Genomic DNA, 20,907 nt, shown 5'->3' with positions numbered 1-20,907 from the left:
GTTATCAGTACTTTTACTGTGCTCTTACTAATTATTTTTTTATGTCTGCTATAATTCTTGTAACCTCATTACCTTTCAACAAACTATTATGTGAAACCCTGAGGTTTTCCTTACACCTATGCAGAAGGGAAAAGAATACTTTCATGTCTTGTTTTTCATTAATAGTTTTTAATTTTGAAAACTTTTCAAAATTTTTTTTCAAAAATGTTACTATCTTATAGTGAAATAATATTTTATAGCAAAATTTTAAAAACTTACCTTTATTTTTGTCATATTTTACCATAGACTTTTTAAGGGAGATTTAAAGACTTGCTTTCTTAACCCATGGCTGTGCTAGTGAGGTCTAAAGATAATGAAAAGATGAAACTGTCATATTAGAGAGTTCTCTGACTCACAGAAGAGAGGAATGTACTGCAAAGAAACTGAGCAAAACTGTAAATAAGAAATGAAACTACGACAAAGCTATCTTTCCCTCAGCATTACTGTTGTGTTTTAGGCAACAGAACTTTGGAATAATATTTGGTGCTAGTAGAGTTGGAGCTTCATTTTGAGTACAATCTATCAGAGTTTAAAGGAAAAGGAATTGAATATTTTATATGTAGGTAAGACGAACTCTTCAAAAGCCAAGAATTGCTCACCACTTTTCAGACCAGCAATGAAAAATCCACTAAAACACCTTACAGATTAACTTATATTTCGTACTGGATGAAGACACACATACAGTCATTGAAAGACTAACAGAGCCCTGTAGAGTTAACATTGCTGAATATCTGCTGGATGAAAAGTCGGTAAAAGAGGGCCAGGCATGGTGGCTTATGCCTGTAATCCCAGCACTTTGGGAGGCTGAGGTAGGCAGACCACTTGAGATCAGGAGTTTGAGACCGGGCTGACCAATATGGTGAAATCCCATCTCCAGTACTAATACAAAAATTAGCTGGCCATGGTGGTAGGCACCTGTACTCCCAGCTACTTGGGAGGTTGAGGCAGGAGAATCACTTGAACTTAGGAGGCAGAGGTTGCAGTGAGCTGAGATGGAGCCACTGTACTCCAGCCGGGGCAACAGAGTGAGAATCTGTCTCAAAAAAGAAAAGAAAAGCAAAGTCAGGGAAAGAAATTGTGGCACTGTCACATTCCAACAGTGCAGTCGTTTACTGAGGTAAAGACTTAAGTGCAAACATGAAGACTGAATATTTCTCCTCTGAGAATCATACTTTTGCCTTATGAGTGGACCAACCCTCAGATTTGTTAGCTTATTGTTTTGCTTGCAGGTATCTAGTATCAGCACCAACTAATCACTGAAGAAAATTTATTTCATTTTAACTCATACCATTTGTGAAGTGGTACTGAAATACTCAGGATTGAATGTTTCTAACCTCATGGTTTATTCTAGAAAAAGCCATGTCACAACTTACACTGTTGTGTAGCAGCGATGCAAGGAAACACATTCGCATGAACAAATTGAGGCTGTTGCTCTGAACCGTACTAGTAGTGGCTGCATTCTCCCAGGCACGTCCACGGAGAGCGGGGAGCCAGTGTCACTTAAGAATGCCCTGGTGAAGAAGTAAAAGTGATCACTTCCATTAAATATCAACCTTTAAGCTGTGTATCTTTTTTTTTTTTTTTAAGCAAAGTATGATTGTTGCCTTGAGGACAAGCTTTGTGCAGTTATTTGAATTGCAAGCTGATCTTTTCACAAAACTGGATTTTTACTTGAAAGATTTATGGTCAAACTATGGTTATTTAGAATTGGTATATGACAGATATTTTATAAAAATACACTGAATCCATCATTTCAAGCAAAATGCTAATTGTTATAAATGATAAAATTAGTTTCAAGTGAATGTTGGAAAATGTATATCTACTACCATAAGCTTGACAACTTCCTAATATTTAAAGACTTTACATATGTGTGGTAGTAATATTAACAAACATGATATTTTGATGTATTATGAAATGTGTCAACATTTGGGAGATCTATATAACTCAGGAAGCTAGTATTGTCCAAATGAATGCATAATATGAAATCACTCAGAAGTAAAGAATCCATTCAAAATGCTAGACAGACCAATGAATTTCAATATAACAGAGTACAAAAAGTTCATTGATATGTTTCCAGATTCTACAGTGCAACTATCCTTTAAGAAAGGTTTGCCAAGTTTTGGTGTAGTATCAAAAAAGAATTTCTGAAAAGGCTATTAAAATACTCCACTCTTTTCAAACTGTCTATCGATCGGAAACTGGATTTTCTTCATCTGCTTCACATAAAACAACATATTGAAATAAATTGAATGCAGATTCAGAGATATGAGAATCCAACTATCTCTGTCAATCTAGACCTCAGTAATATTTGCAAAATATGTAATACAATGTTACACTTTTCATCACCAGTTTTAGAAATTACAGTAATTTTTCATTTAAAGAATATTTCTAATTTGTGATGTGCTTATTGTTATTTTAAAATGGATGCTTAAATAACTTTTTGCTATCAATAAGTATATCCACAAAAAAAAAGGTTTGGGGTCTCTGAATAATTTTAAGAGTATGAAGGACTCCTGAGACCAAATATTCAGAAACCAATCCATTAAACTTTTTATATAAAGGAATATCACATAACAATAGGTTTGTGTGAGATAGCTTGGGGTTACGGAATACTCATTAAGGGGCCCTTGCAGTATCCCATTAAGAGATCAAAGTAAATTAGGTTGGTGTTGGTGGGGATTGAGAGTGTAGGCAGATTTGAGAACTATTAAGTGATAAGTCTAATACCTGGAGAAGGACTGGTGTGGAGTGATAAAGGAACATGATTAAGGAAAGCACCATGTTGGGGAAATATGCTCAGGTTTGCAATTTTCATAAGAGAACGGACCATCTTTCAATCTACAAAACACAGGAGGAGAACAAGAATAAGGAATGGAGAGAGAGACTTTAATTATTGGTGTATGTTATTTGAATTTCCCGTGTGAAGCCAGCTAAATTGTATGCACTTTTGCCCATAATTGACACCAAACTAAAATTTACTTGGAAAGGACCTTGAGTTAACAGATACAGCAATGCAACTTGTAATTCTGAATATTCATTTATAAAAGATAAACATTTTTGAGCACCGAGGCTAGTAAGTGGCAAAAACTGCTGGTTGGACTTGTTAACTATAACACATTTTCTCATTAATTATGTGGTGCTTGCATTTTTTTCAATGAACTTTTCCCCACAACTGCTGAGAGTGTGCCCCTTTCGCATTCTGATCGTGAGATACGATGTGGGTGGGATAATCACCGTGCTGTCTTTAATAGTGCATTCTGTTATCCTGACAAATTAAACGAATAGCTGACAAATTCACACTGCTGGCAACTTTACTTAGATGAGATGTTTTGCAAATTATATAAAATATTCCAAAATACAATGACGACACACTATTGATAGATTATTGTGGCCAGCAGCATCACTTAGCACCAGACAAATGACAACGGATTATGACAAAACATTGGGAAGATTTGAAACTGTAGTTTTTCTTAAACAAGCTCAAAATTAGTATTAAATAATCCTTTGTCTATCCTGAGGACAATCCCACAACTTCGCATTTATCTTATGTGATTGTGTTAGCTTAGTGACTCTCTGAAAATTATAAGCTAAACATTAAAGCATCCAACCTTAGTGAGAGACAAAAAGGGAAACTATGCAGAAACTAACAAATAGCCTGCTTAGTGCATTCCAAACATTCATGGTGGGCATTTATATGTGAGAAGAATGAAAACATAAATGGCAAATGCATTCCCTGTTAATTTCCAGGGACTGCTATCCCTGTCAAAACCCCCTGTGTGGATATGTTTGTACACACACATGAGTTATATGCAGGAACCTTTTTCATTAAGGGTGCGGTGTTTTTCATGCTAGCGCAGCACCTATCTATCTTCTTTCTGGCAGGACTGTCTGCTTTTCAGTCAGCATCTGACTAAAGATCAATGAGAGAAAGCTTTTTGAAGGTGCTTTCAGGTCCTGCGGCAAGGGAGATGATCAGAAAGCTGCCATAAGCTTCAGACCCACTTGACAAATTAGGAACTATTTTGGTGCTCTGTAAACTGCTGTCACATCAGTTACAAACACTAATTAGAGATACAATACTTTGATAGTTAAAGTGTCCAGTGCATTAAATACCACTTTTGCTTACTGCAATTAGCTTACACATTGACTTACACTTCAGACTGTAAGACAGTCAGATTAAAATGCATCGACCATTATTAAAAAATTTATAAGGTAAATATGAGCTAACCGTCAAATAGCTTTTCCCTGTTGCCCTTTGACCCCTCCGCATCTTGTTTTTCAATGCTGTTGCACACAATTTTTTTTCAACCAGCTTTCATTTGTCTGGGCTAAATGTCATACCTTATGATGGCCAATCATCCAGCATCAATTAATCAAATTCTGCATCCTAAGAATGAGGTGTGGAAAGAGCACTGTCTCTGATTTTTATAAAGCAATTAACCATTGAGCCATTATAGGATCCAGCAGTCCCAAATGCAGAGAATTTTATGCTTTTTCAGTGCTGTCCTAGGGATAGGACATTATTGATGAATAGGCATTTAAAAATCCATCCTGTTGATTTTTGAAAAACTACTTTAAAGTTTTTGTAATGACATTTCCATGTTGGTAGCAGAATACGTCTGCATCTGAAAAAAAATCTAGCAATAACTGACAGAAGTGGTGTGTTTTTAACACAAGAAAACAGTGGGAAAAAAATGTCAGGATTTTGGTGCTGATTATCTCTAGAGTTCCAAGAATACTTCTTTTTTTTTTTTTTTTTTAACTTTGTGTGTGTGTATTTATGTTGGGAGGATATATCTGAAAACTTTTCAAAGATGAAAAAGTGTGTGAAATATAAAAATCAACTTATTTATAATGCATCTTTGAGAGGGCATATGAAGCATGATTTAATGTATACTCTGGCTTCTGATACAAATAAACTAATAACTTTTTCCTCCCCTTACCTACCCAATGCAGCTTCTAGTGCAGTCTCTTGCAGGCAATTGCTCCAATAATTTTTGTTCAAGAACAGAAGGCTGTGCAATAATAATTTATGTGTTAGTAAGAAGTAGAAGTAACACAAATTCACTCAAAAATTTTAAAATTAGAGGGTCAAATTAAAAGGTGTTTTAAAAAAACAAATCTTACAGTGATAGGTTAGATGGATAGAGCTCAGACAACTATTTTCAAACTATGTTTTGTGTGTGCCCACACCTCACGAAGAAGAAATTTAGTCATCTTTTTAAGTGCCTAAAAATCAAATGTTACTTAATTTCATGGAAACAAGCTCTGGGATCCAAATCTCTCTGTTCTCTTCCCACTTCAATTTATAGCATGGAGGCAGCATATGGTGGAGGACAGCTGAAGACCTGCAAGTCACCTCTGCAGAGATGGTTTCAATGGAAACCCATTGAAACTCAGTCTAGAAAATGGATGCAATAATACTCATCACTTCTCTGCTTCAAAGAGGGCTGGGAGGATTAAAGAGCTAGCGCTCCAAATTCAAATTCACATTTTCCTCTAAACCTCAGCAGAATTCTTTGTCATCCCAACAGAGACGATCCGAGTGAGAAGTGCCATTAAGGAAATAGTAGCACACTCAGAAGAGCTCCAGGGGGATTCGGAAGAGCTCTGGCAGAAGTTCCGGGCTAGATACAAACTCAGCCCGGTGCTCATAAAGCACGTTGAAATTCTCAAGTGATAGGCACTACATGGGAACAAATCATTCTTAATTTAGGAGATAAATATGCCATATACAGAACTAATAATGAAGGGGCAGGAATAAATACAAGACTATAATGATTATGATCGTTTATCCCTAAATCTCATGTAGTCTCTCAGTGACAGCTGTAAATATGAAGACAATTGTTGTCTGCCCTGTGTTATATACAATGCTGGTAATGTTCAGGGTTTCCGGTGTTGCTCTCACTCTTCCTAAAACAAAAGCAGACTAAGCAAGATTGATCAGCCTCCAATGGCCCAACCCTCTTTCAGCACCTACAGACACATGCCATTCACAGCCTTGGCAATTAGGAAAAGATCCTGTGATTTCCAACCTGTGCACCTGCTCCACATGTTTCCTTAGCTATATTTTCAAAGGGCAAATTGTGTACACAGGATCAGGTCACTGGAGTTTAATGTCAGAGATCACACTATCTGCACCTTTGAGAATAATGAAATCTGCAACGAAGGAAGAATTCTAATCTACTTTTTGACAATTTTGCCATGTAATATTTTTTAGCAAAATGTTATTTGACACTTGCTGTAAAAGATTATTTATTCAACACACTGACATTGAAATGATAAAATATTTTAAAAAACAGAATAATCTCTACCTCTAAGTTGTATTTGCATTCTGAATCTTGTAATCTTTTGAATGCATTACCAATCTTGTAATCTTATCAGATTAATAATAATGCAAATCCAACTTATGGGCCTAAGATTAGTACTCAACTAATTGGAACAATATGGAAATATACATGGGATATGACCACAAAGCAATGCTAGTGGTTCGCATTTGTATCAATCCACTAGTGAACCGTGTGGATATAGTCCACCTACCACTTTGGAACCCATCCCTTCTCTACTACTATTTCACTGTTATCCTTCACTCTTGCTCACAGACTTTGACCAGTGACTTGCTAAAATCCAAACACACTATGTCTATAGAATTTTTCTATCTATGAATGTAGTCCCCCAACCAACAGCAATTTGTTGAGTCCCATATGGGTTGTTTTCAGTGCTTTAGTTAAACCATGCTGATCCTCAGTTAACTGCTCGCTGAAAATTCGTTGGTTTGTTTATTCTAATCTGCTGACCATTGATGAAATGGGCTTAGATCTGACAATGTGAATGGGCTTCATCTTTTTTTTTTTTTTTACCAGTCCCATTAATTTAATGTATTTTTTTTTAAATTTTTTATTGGATTTTAGGTTTTGGGGTACATGAGCAGAGCATGCAAGACAGTTGCGTAGGTACACACATGGCAGTGTGCTTTGCTTTCCTTTTCCCCTTCACCCACGTTTGGCATTTCTCCCCAGGCTATCCCTCCCCACCTCCCCCTCCCACTGGCCCTCCCCTTTCCCCCCCTATAGACCCCAGTGTTTAGTACTCCCCTTTCTGTGTCCATGTGTTCTCATTTTTCATCACCCGCCTATGAGTGAGAATATGCGGTTTCAATTTCTGTTCTTGTGTCAGTGTGCTGAGAATGATGTTCTCCAGATTCATCCATGTCCCTACAAACGACACAAACTCATCATTTCTGATTGCTGCATAATATTCCATGGTGTATATGTGCCACATTTTTCCAATCCAGTCTATTATCAATGGGCATTTGGGTTGATTCCAGGTCTTTGCTATTGTAAACAGTGCTGCAATGAACATTCGTGTACATGTGTCCTTATAGTAGAACGATTTATAGTCTTTTGGATATATACCCAGTAATGGGACTGCTGGGTCAAATGGAATTTCTATTTCTAAGGCCTTGAGGAATCGCCACACTGTCTTCCACAATGGTTGAACTAATTTACACTCCCACCAACAGTGTAAAAGTGTTCCTTTTTCTCCACATCCTCTCCAGCATCTGTTGTCTCCAGATTTTTTAATGATCGCCATTCTAACTGGCGTGAGATGGTATCTCGATGTGGTTTTGATTTGCATCTCTCTGATGACCAGTGACGATGAGCATTTTTTCATATGGTTGTTGGCCTCATATATGTCTTCTTTCGTAAAGTGTCTGTTCATATCCTTTGCCCACTTTTGAATGGGCTTGTTTGTTTTTTTCCTGTAAATCTGTTTGAGTTCTTTGTAAATTCTGGATATCAGCCCTTTGCCAGATGGGTAAACTGCAAAAATTTTTTCCCATTCTGTTGGTTGCCGATCCACTCTAGTGACTGTTTCTTTTGCCGTGCAGAAGCTGTGGAGTTTAATTAGGTCCCATTTGTCTATTAGGCAAGGACTTCATGAACAAAACACCAAAAGCATTGGCAACCAAAGCCAAAATAGACAAATGGGCTTCATCTTTTTAATGCAATATTTCACCATTAATATAATACATTCCTATACATCGTAAATGAAATTTATTGAATTTGAATAATACAATTTGTACACACAGGAAATTATTAATTGTGATGTAATCTGAGTATGTTATGTTTCTAAGGTGGAAACAGGATTTGGATAGCTTAGGTGTCTTCGTTTTACTGGTTGTCATGCATTCTTACCATGAGTGAGTTGGAAGAGACTAGCTTCAGAGTCACAGGTCAGTTGAACTTGCCTCTTACTACCTGAATGACTTTAAGCTGCTACTTAAATATCATGAGTATTCCTTTCTTACTTTTGTTCAATTACAAACATAGTGTGTATCTTGAAGGACTTGAAATATCTATATCTATATATCAAGGTTATATGTATATGTCCTATGAAGTCCTTCAAGATACACACTATATCTCTGTTTGAACAAAACACACATATACACACACAAGTGCACACAAACACATACCTCTTATATATCAAAAATATAATGAATGGCAGTTTACTTCTACTTTTTTCTTTCAAAAGTTGCTCATTATTTACAAAGGATTAAGCTTTTGGTTGGTTGGTTGTTCTGAGATAGGGTCTCTCTCTGTCATCCTGGCTGTATCACACCTCACACCTCACTGAATCTTCGACCTCCATGCTCAGATAATTCTCCCACCTCAGCTCCCGGATAGCTTGGACTATAGGTGTGCACTACCACACCCTGTAATTTTGTTTTTGTTTTTTTGTCAAAACAGGGTCTCACTACATCATCTAGGGCGGTCTTGAACTTCTAGACTCAAACAATCCTCCTGCCTTGGCCTCCCAATGTGCTGGGATTGCACGCATGAGCCACCACAGCTGGCCTAGGATTAAGCTTCTGGGTACACAAAAGTATGCAGAATGGTGTAATGGATACTGAAGACTCAGAAGTGGGCAGAGGGGTGGGGAGCAAGGGATGAAAAACTACCTGTTGGGCACATGTGTAGTACTCCAGTGATGGGTGCACTAAAATCCCAGACTTCTCCACTCTACAATTCATCCATGTAACCAAAAACCACTTGTACTCCTAAGTATAAAAATTTAAAAAAATTAAAGATATGCATAAAATTGACAAGGTTCATCAAGCGCTTATCAAATAGTTTTGATAAAATAATTATCTCAGAGTCAACAGACTTTTCTATCAAATTTGACTCATTACTTTTTTATTGCTTTCTAAAAAGCAAAGTTTCAAGATTTGGATGAGTTTCATTCATGAATAACATAAATCTCCAGATAACAATGACCTTAAGGAGAGATCGTTGTATTTCCTTTTCATCAAAAGTTAGAAAAAGTTCATGTCAAGCGATTCTGTGGCTCTGAGATTCACATCTCTTTCAGCTTCCCGTTCTGCGGCCCTAGGACTCATGGCTCAGAACGGACTCCCGTGACATGTCCATGTTCCAAGCGCTAAATGGAGGGTCAAGAAAAGGCAAGTATGCATGCAAGTGTTTGCTATCATCTCATCAAATACTTATTAAAACACCTACTATGTGTCAAACCTTATTTTAACCTCTGATGATAAAAATATCTGCTCTCCTGAAGCTTCTGTTGTAGAATTACCCTACATAAGAGAAATTCACAGAAGTTTCCACCTGAGATTTCTCCAAATAAGTTTCTATAGAAAATAAAGAGAGATTTAGAGGAAATAAATATAGAGGAAAATCTTACAAAACTCATCATAATATATAGAAATGTATATTTTCATCTGTGGAGCTAATTTTAAAAACTGTGCTTGAAAAATGAGTATTGCTGGAATTCATAATGAAACCATCCACCCAAGTTTAATACTCAAGTTTAATTTACACAAATAAATTCTGGTAGGTTTATTTTAAAATTCAGAATATTTAATAATGCATATATACTTTTCAGAACAAACAAAATTAATCAAAAAGGAAAAGAAAGCAGAACAGAAAAAAATCACCCCAATTAAACTGAAAATTTAAAGTGGCAAAGTATTTATTTAATATGTAGTGCCTTTTACCATAATTTTTTTCAGTCTAAAATGGTGTCTTTTGCATATGGTCACAGAAAACAAAAAGCAATGTTATACATCTCAAAACCACTCCCATCAAAACACCAAATATGCCTGGCCTGCTCAGATGGAAAATTCTGAATGGCTATCCCAAGTGCTCAAGCCTTGGTTTATGATTACTTTTTCTTCGTATTATTTTTTCATTGACACATAAAAACTGTACATATTTGTGTGTACAATATGATGTTTTGGAATATATATATATATATATATTGTGCAATAGTTAAATCAATCTAATTAACTTACGCACGAACTCACCTATTTTATTTGTAGTATATACACTTAAAATCTATTCTCAGCAATTTTCAAGTACACAGTACATTGATATTAAGTATAGTCACCATGCTATACAATAGATCTCTTGAATTATTCAGTTATAGAATGTCTAACTGAAATTTTGTATCCTTTGACTAACATCCTATTTGTATCCTTTGAGCTGTATCTCTGTTATAGTTGGACATTAAGAGAATAAACGTAGATGGTAGCCTGCTAACAAAAAAGAACACACTAAATAACAAAGAAAAATTTAAAATAATTCAGAAATGGTTAAAATTTGAGTTTTAAAGTAAATATAGTTTATCAGTAAATATAGCTTCTCCGTGCATTAGATAACTTTCTAGCAGTTATTGCTGAAGTGATGTATTGTATCTAATATCCAGTTCTTAAAAATGCTTCCAATGCCAGATTTGTTTTCTCTTCTTTTATCCCTTTCTTTCATCTTCCCTTCCTCCATTCCCCCCTTTTCACTTCTCTCTCCTCTCTTTCTCATTCTTTCTGTCTCCTAACTTTCAATATAAATTCAAAGCATCTGTCAAATATAGAGCTTTCAACAGATTCAAGTCTGAGATAGAGTCTCACTTCACAAATTCTGTGTAGCTTACAGACTTTCTTTGGTAATTTACCTGACCACCCTTGGTATAGCTTTCACCAGAATGGAATATTTACATAAGGAGGCTCCAAAAACCAGTAAATCGTTTTTGGAGCCTTCTTTTTTGGATCATAATTTAAATTTTAAAAACTGTCAGCCTGCCTCTATTATTCACTGATATGGTGTGGCTGAGAAAGTACTGGGCAAGCAGTCAGAGGGTTATTTCCACTGTAGAGAATCTTCTATGTTGCTATATCATCCTAGGGATATTGCTTAACCTCCTTGAACCTCAGTTTCTGCATCTTCAAAATGAAGAAATTGACTTATTCCAGAATTCTATTATTATAATTCAATATCCTACTTAGAAGTATGTTCTTTAATAAGAAACAATTTACATGTGTTTGTATATGAGAATGAAGGCATCATCGTCATGATGCTGGATGCTGTTGCATGCAGAGTGACCAGAATCTCCAGACTGTCTATCACAGTTCAGTCTCTGTGGGACTATTTTAGCAATGAATCGACCAATCAAACAAAGTCAAGTATGCCTTATTATACAGAAAAGCAGCAATGATACATTAATAAACCAGGAAACTGGCAATAGCAGGAGGTACATAATTCTCTGTATAAAATTTTCATGTATTCTTTCTGTTTTAAAAAATATTAGACATTTAATGCTATATTTGGAGTAATAATCTCTGCTGGTTTCTATGCATAAGGAATAAGACCTTATAACCAAAGTGTGGTCTATAAAAGAAACACTTGTTTTTAGAAAAGCTAAATGATTTTCAGTCCAGCAAATTTCATTTTATAGATCTGTTAGAATTTTTTCTTGTGTTCGTTTTTAACTATACGTCAAACAAAGCAAGCCTAAGAATATTCATTATTGTTTTGTAATTTAATGTTTATGTCTGTGCCCTCACAGTGCCTAGCATAGTGTATAATATATTATGAATATTTTTTCAAAGTTTCTAAAATAATGGTTTTTCCCAAATCATTAATGTTTTCCCTTAAATATATGATGGTTTTTTGTACCTGACAAAGAAGTTAGTGACTATGATCATCAGCAAGTCAAGTATTTTCCCCAAACCTGATGTACTTAAACTGTTTTAACATTGAGAAAACTCACCTATAATAATATCTGGTTTCTTAAAGAAAAGAGAAAACAGTTATATTTTAGGTTGAAATTTGGAACGTGAGTAAAATTGGTTGATAGCTATATCTGAAATATCAAAACCAGAAAATCTGTTTTAATATCAGAAAATTAAACTTATTAATGCTGGATTAAAATTTTTCAATATACTGTGAATTTAACATTAATTTCTCAAAAATAATGAGATATATATGTATGTATTTCTGGGCAACAGCTGACATCACATATATAAGTTAGTAATACAAGAAGGATACTCACTATTACTACAAACATGCTTATTCTAAAATTTCTCAACATTGCATAAATAAAAATATGAAGGGACTTCAAAAAATTCATGAAGAATTAAAATAAAACATAGAAATAAAAATATAAATTTTATTTCTCAACATAAGTTCCATCAAGTTCAAGACACTTTCGTTAGTGATGATACCAGCCATTTAATCCATCCATAAAGAACTGAGGGTCCTGGGGATTTAGCCATGTCGAGGCAGGGTTCTTTTTGGGGGAGCTTTTTGTTTTTATATTATTAACTGAAGAAAAATGGCTGTCCTTTACAGATTTTTTAAGATTAGCAAAAAAGTAAATAAATAAGTCAAAAGGAGTCAAATCAGGACTGTAAGATAGATGCCTAACGATTTCCCATCAAAACTCTCACGAAATTGCCCTTGTTTGACAAGAGGAATAAGCAGGAGCACTGCCATGGTGGAGAAGGACTTTCTGGTGAAGATTTTCTGGGTGTTTTTCTGTTAAAGCTTTAGCTGACTTTCTCAGAACACTTTCATATTAAACAGATGCTATTGTTCTTTGACTCTCCAGAAAGTCAACATGCAAAATGCCTTTAGCAGCCCAAAAAACTGTTGCCATGACCTTTGCAACAGGATGGTCCGCTTTTGCTTTGACTGGACCACCTCCACCTCTTGGTAGTCATTGCTTTGATTGTGCGCTGCCTTTATGATCATAGTGGTAAAACCATGTTTCACATCCTGTTATAATTTTTCAACAGAGTGCTTCAGGATCTTGTTCCCACTTGTTTAAAATTTCCGTTGAAAGCTCTGCTCTTGTCTGCAGCTGATCTGGCACAACCATTTTGATACGCACTGAGTGGAAAGTTTGCTCAGCTTTAATTTTTAAGTCAGAATAGTGTAAACTGAACCAACTAAGATGTCTATGGTGTTGGCTATTATTTCTGCTGTTAATCATCAGTCCTCTTCAGTTAGGGCATGAAAAGGATGCATTTTTTTTTTTTTTTTTTTTTACAAATTAATGTGTATCATCTGTTGTTGTGGGATTTGTCTTCAATGTCATTCATCCTTTCTTAAAACAAGTTATTCATTTATAAACTGCTGATTTTGGGGGGCATTTTCCCCATAAACTTTCTCTAAAGCATCAATATTTCACCATCTTTTTACCAAAACTTCACCATAAATTTGATTTTTTTTCTTACTTTAATTTTAGCGGAACTTATGTTGCTCTCAAAGGGGTTCCTTTCAAACTGATATCTTGTCTTTCTTAGGGCCTCAATCTAGTTTGAAATCTATGCATAGTTTTTCATAATTTGCATTTTCCATGAACCTTTTGAAGACCTCTGTATAGCTGAAGTGAAACAATAGAAAATAATTTGCCTTTCTCTGATGATTAGTGATGTGGAGCATGTTTTCATGTGTTGGCTGCTTGTATGTCTTCTTTTGAGAAGTTATATTCATGTACTTTGCTTACTTTTAAATGAGATTGCTGTTTACTGCTTGTTGATTTAAGTACCTGCAGATTCTGGATATTAGACCTTCGTCTTATGCATATTTGTGAATATTTTCTCCCATTCTGCAGGTTGCCTGATTACTCTGTTAATAATTTCCTTTGCTATGCAAGAGCTCTTTAGTGCCATCTCACACCAGTCAGAATAGCTATTATTAAAAAGTCAAAAACAACAACAACAAATATCAGCAGGGTCATGGCATTAAGAGAATCCTTATATACTGTTGGGGTGATGAAATAAGTTCAACCACTCTGGAAAGCCATTTGGAGATATCTCAAAGAACTAAAAATAGAACTATCATTCAACTCAGCAATCCCACTACTGGGTATACACCCCACGGAAAATAAATTGTTTTGCCAGAAGGTCACATGCACCTATATGTTCATTGAAGCACTATTTGAAATAGCTAAGACAAGGAGGAAATCAACTCAGGAGCCCATCAATGGTGGACTAGATAAAGAAAATATACATATATACCATGGACTACTACCAGCAATGACTATGAAATCATGTCCATTGTAGCAACATGGAGGCAGCTGGAGGCCATTATCCTAAGTAAACTGAAACAAGTACAGAAAACCAAATGTCATATGTTGTCACTTATAAGTGGGAGCTAAACATTCAGAACATATTGACATAAAAATGGAAACAGTAGACCCTGGGATCTATAAGATGGGGGAGGATGAGAAGGAGGAAAGGGTTGAAAACCTACATATTGGGTATTGTGCTTACTACCTGGGTGACAGGTTTAATCATACCCCAAACTTGAGCATCATGCAATATACCTTTATTGTGTCCTGCACATGTGTCCCCTGAATCTAAAACACAAGTTAAAAAAGAAAAAAACAATAATACAAAATAACAAAATAAAACTATTCTACAGGTATTTCCAAATGGTATTACAGCATAACTAGAAAAAACAAGAGTGTGAGAATGTTATGCAATGACCAGATACAGAGTAAATATGCAAAACAATGGCTTTCTTTTATGCTACAAATAATCATAAAAATATAACCAAAGAGTAACTGAAAAATAAAAAGAAATAATTAACAAAAATGTTAAGACATAGGAAATTTAGAAATTTTTAAGAGCTAATGAGAAAAATATTATGAATCCCAAAAGTAAAACTTAAATAAATGCTGAAATGTAATACGTTGCTAAATGGAAAATATAGTTACTTATGGAAAAGTGCCAGTTCTTTCTCAAATTAACTTACAGCGTAAGTGCAATTCTAGTCACAATTTCAATGTTTTATTTGGAACCTAACAAAAATGATTTAAGAGTTCATCAGTAAGAAAAATTTTTGAGACTAGCCAAGACAAAAAATATTAAACATATGCATAGTTGGGAGCTGAAGGGGAGGACAGGAAGAAAACTACTACCAGATATTGAAACATAGAATATGAAGTCTTAAAAATAAAACCTAGCATCTGAGATAATATAAAATTTGTGTATGAGGAAACTTCATTTCTGATCAGTGAGAATGAAAGATTCATTGAAAATACGATTCAGAGATATTGAATAATTATTGAAATTCAATATAAAACAAATTTAGAGATACCTAGCATATAGGTTAAAACAAAATTAATTCTAGATAATGTACTAAGTTGAAGGTTAAAAAAAGAACTAGAATAAAATAAACTGCAATGCTTATTGATTCCTGGAGAAGAAAACAATTTCATAAATATAAACGTAAGGCAGAACTAATGGAAATGGAAATGACAGATTTAACTCAATGAGAAAATTAAAGCTTCTCAATGTTTAAAAGTGCCAATAACAAAATTAGGCAAGTTGAGAAAACTATTTATAATATATTTGACACATAACAATTTAATATATCGTGCTTACAAATAAACATTTAAGTTAATTGCCATAAATTTTATGTATTTCATTTTTTTAATACACAGGAAATATAGATAACATATTTCCTGTATTTACAGGACATATAGATCCATGTACTCATCACACATTTTTTAAAATGTTACTAGTTTTCTTATATTTGTTCCAGAGTTCTTTGTTGATAGTGTAGAAAGCTGGTGGAAGCCTTAGAGATTCAGGTAAAACTCCAATTCACACAGCCCTTACCACTTCCTCTACCTCAGAGGCAGTCATTACCCTGATTAGTACTCATGTCATCATTCCAATAAATGTTTTTATGCTTTTCTCAGTTTGTATACATATCTAAAACTGTTTCAATAATGTAAATGTTAAGACAATGTGTACAATAGTTGTAACTTTCTTCTTTCCAATAATGCATATGTTTTGGAGTTATTGGTGTTGACACGTGTAGATATAATTTATTCATTTGAACTTTTGCCCAGTAACCTATTGTACTAAAAAAATATGTTTGCCCATTTCCCTACCAAGAAACACTTAGGTTATTTTCACTTTTTTGCCATTACCTGCAGAGCTGGCATGAATAATGCTAGTCAGTTCTCTCTCTGTTCAGAAGTAAAATTTGCGGCACAGGTGGTGTATAATGTCAGATTTACTAGGTACTAACACCTAAAATTTGTCTTCTAAAATAGTTATAAAAACGTCTGCCCTCACTAGCAATTCACAGGTTCCTACTTCTGTGCATTTATGTCAATTCTTAGCAATTAATTTCAACTTTATTGCATTAGTGTCTTAGAACACGGTCTATATGATACCCTTCTTTTCTTCTCAATTACAAACTCTTGCTTTGGGCCTATAAGTTGGTCAGTTTTTCTGTCCTCATTTCCCACAAGCTTAAATATACTAAACATTCTCTAATTATTCCAAGGATGTTCATATATATCCATTTAGATTCGGTTTAATTGTTACGCAAGTTTTGTACAGATATTTCCTTGTGTGTGCTTTATTTATCAGTATTTAAGAGAGGTGGTTAAACTATCTTACTTAGTATTTTCTTTTTTATTTTTTGTTATACTTTAAGTTCTGGGGTACGTGTATAGAACGTGAAGGTTTGTTACATAGGTATACATGTGTCATGGTGGTTTGCTGCACCCATCAACCTGTCATCTACATTAGGTATTTCTTTTAATGCTATCCCTCCCCCCACTCCCAATGCCCTGACAGGCCCCGGTGTGTGATGTTCCCCTCCCTGTGTTCATGTGTTCTCATTGTTTAACTCGCACTTGTGAGTGAGAACGTGTGGTGTTTGGTTTTCTGTTCTTGTGTTAGTTTGCTGAGAATGATGGTTTCCAGATTCATCCATGTCCCTGCAAAGGACATAAACTCATCTTTTTTATGGCTGCACAGTATTCCATGATGTATATGTGTCACCTTTTCTTTAATCAGTCTATCATTGATGGGCATTTGGGTTGGTTCCTAACTTGGTAATTTCAATTCCTCTTTGTGATTTTGTCAGTTTTGATTTTCTATATTTAAGGCTGTATTGTGAGCTGTCTGTAAGCTCAGTACTATTGCATCTTTCTGGTAAATTAATCTATTTCTCAATGACCTACTTCTTTATTCCCATTAAAGAATTCTGCCTTCTATTTTTGTTTTGTTTATGTAACCACACCTGCTTCATGTTAGTTTGTGATTGCCTTGTACATTTTTTCTGATTCTTTTACTTTCATTTCAGCCATTCCAGTCATTATTTTTTAAATTGCATCTTCTGTTAATCACGTAGACCTGGGTATATGCATATACGTATGTAGTCTGACAGTGCCTAGTTTTAGCTAGCAAGTTTTTGTAAGTTTGTAATAATGTGATTGCTGATATTTGGATTTATGCCTATCATAAAATGTGGTGATTAATCATAATACACTTTCTGTGCTCCTTTTTCATTTTTTCCTTTAATTTATTGGATCAATGACATTTTTCTAATCCCTTTTTCAAGTTTTATTGGTATGAAAGTTCTGAATACTTCTATTTTTTCAGTTATTACTCTTAAATCTTTAACATATATATTTGATATAGCTAAAGTTAATCCTTTTTGCACCTTTAAAATCAAAATCTTCCTCATTCACATTTTTCATTATAATTGTATATAAATTAGATGTACTTTGTTTTTAAGCACTCAAATTAGTTATGAATCTTATTGATTTTATAGTCAATACAAGTTTAGATTTATCTATATTCTTGTCAGTTCTTCACTCAACATTGCCTCTTGACTCTTACTCCTTCCTTCTGGATTTAACTTCTTTCTTAATGAAGAATATATTTTATATTTCTAGTAGGTCCTGCAAGTGGCACTTCGTTTCTGTTTCCCAAAAACATCATTTGGAACTCATTCTTTAAAGACAGTTTATATAGTTTTAGGCTTCTGTACTGACAGTTTTATTCTACTCCAGCGCTTTGAAGTATTAGGTTGGTGCAAAAGTAGTTTCAGTTTTGCTATCACTTCCAATGGCAAAAACTGCAGTCACTTTTGCACCAACCTATAACTGCACTATACTTCTGCTTCTATAGCTAAGGTTGAAAATCTGTTTTTAGTCTAATTATTGGTCCTTTGTAATGAATTTGCATTTTTTTGATTGCTAAAATTTCTCTTTTTCTTTGTTGTTATTCCTAGAATTATCATTATTATTATTATTATTATTCCTGGAAATTGTATATCTTCGGCTTGGAGATATATGACTTTTATTAATTCTCAAAAATCTGGAACCATATATTTTACTTTCTCCTGGAATTCTTATTAACCCAAGTTGAAAGCACTCCCTATCTCTGTCTTCCTGTACTGTATTATAGTTTTTCCCCTAAAAGATTTCTCTTCCAGCTCACTTATTTTCTCACTCTTCAGTGATCTCCAATCTACTGTTTAGGTCATCCATTCACTCTTTTATTTTAATGATGATTTGTTTCTTTTTACGTATTTAGACTCTATTTGGTACGTTTTCAAAACTGAATTTGTTTTTTTTTGTTTTTTTTTTTTTGTTTTTGTTTTTAAACCAATCTCCTGTCCTTCTGTTTTCTATAACTTATTTTATCACATCAATAGTTTTAAATGTCTCACTTTACAGTCCGTTTAATAATATTCTTCTATGATCTTAAGTTTTTCAGGTGTTAATTCTCTTGTTTTCCTAAGTCTTATTCTCAGTGGACTATTTCATTTAGTGTTTTGTCATTTTTTATATTATCTTTTGCAAAGCATGCTGTTATTATGGGAATTCTGTGCATCTTGGTTTTTGAAGTGTATACACAAAAATACTAAAACTGAGAGTTTCTTAAAATTGATATGTTTGTTTTATAATCAGAAAACAAAAATAGAAAGTGCTATTTTTGAAAGCACTGTGTTAGGCTGTTCTTGCATTGCTATAAAGAAATATCTTCCTCCCTGAGAGGTTAAAATAAAAAAAGAAAAAAGAAATACCTGAGATGGGGTAATTTATGAAAAAAAAAAAAGAGGTTCAATGGCTCACAGTTCTGCAGGCTGTACAAGTTTGGCACCAACATCTACTTGAAAGCTTTGCATTTGATTCCAGCAGACACAAGAGATGTATCAGTGACCAGAGACCAGTTCCCACATTTATTTCACAGTGTGTGTGCTGTGTGTGCATGTGTTTTAATACCCAAGTAGCTTAAATTGGACTCCAAATTAATTGGAAGCACAAACTTGGATTTCGAACTCTCAAAAGAGATGTTCTGTGCCACCCAGAGTCAAGGCAAAACCTAATTTAAGTGTTGTCTTTTGCAACCGGTCTGATTCCACAGGAAGTCCATAGAAGTAGAGTTGGGTGGCAATGCTGTATCCTGTACACCATCACATTTGGCCTGCATAGTATCGACTGGCATAATCATTATTCAGCCTCTCAGCTATCTCTCTGCTTCTGGTACATAAGGTTTTTATTTCTTGCATGTTTGATAAGGTCAATCATTCTCATTATTTATTTATTATTTTATCATGAATATAAAGGTAGAAGTTTTCAAAGCTAGTATAACCAACTATTTTACAAAACTGGAACTCTGAGGCCTTTGAAATCAAATAAACAATAGGTAAATGTCATTAATTGTAACTCACTAATGAGTAGTACACAAAGCTAATAAAAATGGAAAATATTCAATGCTACTAGTTCATTCATCAAAGTGTAAATTTGCAGGGCACCTTTATTATATAATGGACAATTTCTGAAGAACATTTGTCTATATATATAATTTAAATATGAATATGTTAATAAATAACTATTTCAGGTCTGGGAGTTCTTTCCTAAGGAAATAAACAGATTTAGCTATAAATTTTTCATTGGAACTTTATTTAGAATGGCATTTTTTTTAATCTTTAAATAACCAATTGGGAAGAATTGGTAACATAAATTATGGTACATCCAAATAATTGAGCGAAGAGTAACCATTAAAATTAAAATGATAAAATAGTAAGTATTGACATGGGAAAATATTTATGGTAGAGTGTTAAGTAAAACACACAAAAAAACTGGTAATAACAGTATATATTCAGATGTGTAAAACACATATATATAATTTCATGTGGACAAAAGATGGGAAGTGTATACACAAAAATACTAAAACTGAGAGTTTCTTAAAATTGATGTGTTAGTTTTATAATCAGAAAACAAAAATAGAAAGTGCTGTTTTTAAAAGCACTGTGTTAGGCTGTTCTTGCATTGCTATAACTAAATCTCCTCCCTGAGAGGTTAAAATAAGAAAAGAACAAAGAAATACCTGAGACTTGGTAATTTATAAAGAAAAGAAGTTTAATGACTCACAGTTCTGCAAGCTGTACAAGTTTGGCACCAACATCTACTTGGCTCTTGGGGAGGCCTCAGGGAGTTTTACTCATGGCAGAAGTCCAAGTGAGAACAGGCGTATTACATGGCCGAAGTGGAAGCAAGCAAGCACTGAGGAGAAGATGCCACACACTTTCAAGCAACCAAATCTCCCAAGAACTCACTCACTATCAGGATACCAGCACCAAGCCATGAGGGATCAGCAGTCAGGACTCAAACCCCTCCCACAGGCCCCAGCTCCAATGTGGTGATTAGAATTCAACATGAGATTGGCAAGAACATATATTCACTGTATCAAGCACATATTGAGTCATTTCAGTAAACTTCTGTGAAACTACACAAACTTCTCATCAG

At 34.4% G+C, this 20,907-nt stretch overlaps 1 long non-coding RNA gene across 1 annotated transcript in view; it reads right to left on the bottom strand.

The window, feature by feature from the left end:
• Positions 1-677: 677 nt before the first annotated feature.
• The window catches only part of LOC128928228 (uncharacterized), a 260,914-nt gene continuing 240,684 nt past the window's right edge, over positions 678-20,907 (bottom strand). Inside the window, exons 2-3 of the long non-coding RNA XR_008473051.2 lie at positions 1,413-1,550; positions 678-1,072 (exon numbers count right to left, since the gene is read on the bottom strand). This is a non-coding gene — a long non-coding RNA (uncharacterized LOC128928228). The remainder of the gene's footprint in view (positions 1,073-1,412; positions 1,551-20,907) is intronic.

Source organism: Callithrix jacchus, chromosome 7 (genome assembly GCF_049354715.1).
Source record: "Callithrix jacchus isolate 240 chromosome 7, calJac240_pri, whole genome shotgun sequence".
NCBI lineage: Eukaryota > Metazoa > Chordata > Mammalia > Primates > Cebidae > Callithrix > Callithrix jacchus.
The sequence above is the reverse complement of the archived record's forward strand: the minus strand, read 5'-3'. Positions and strand labels throughout refer to the sequence as shown.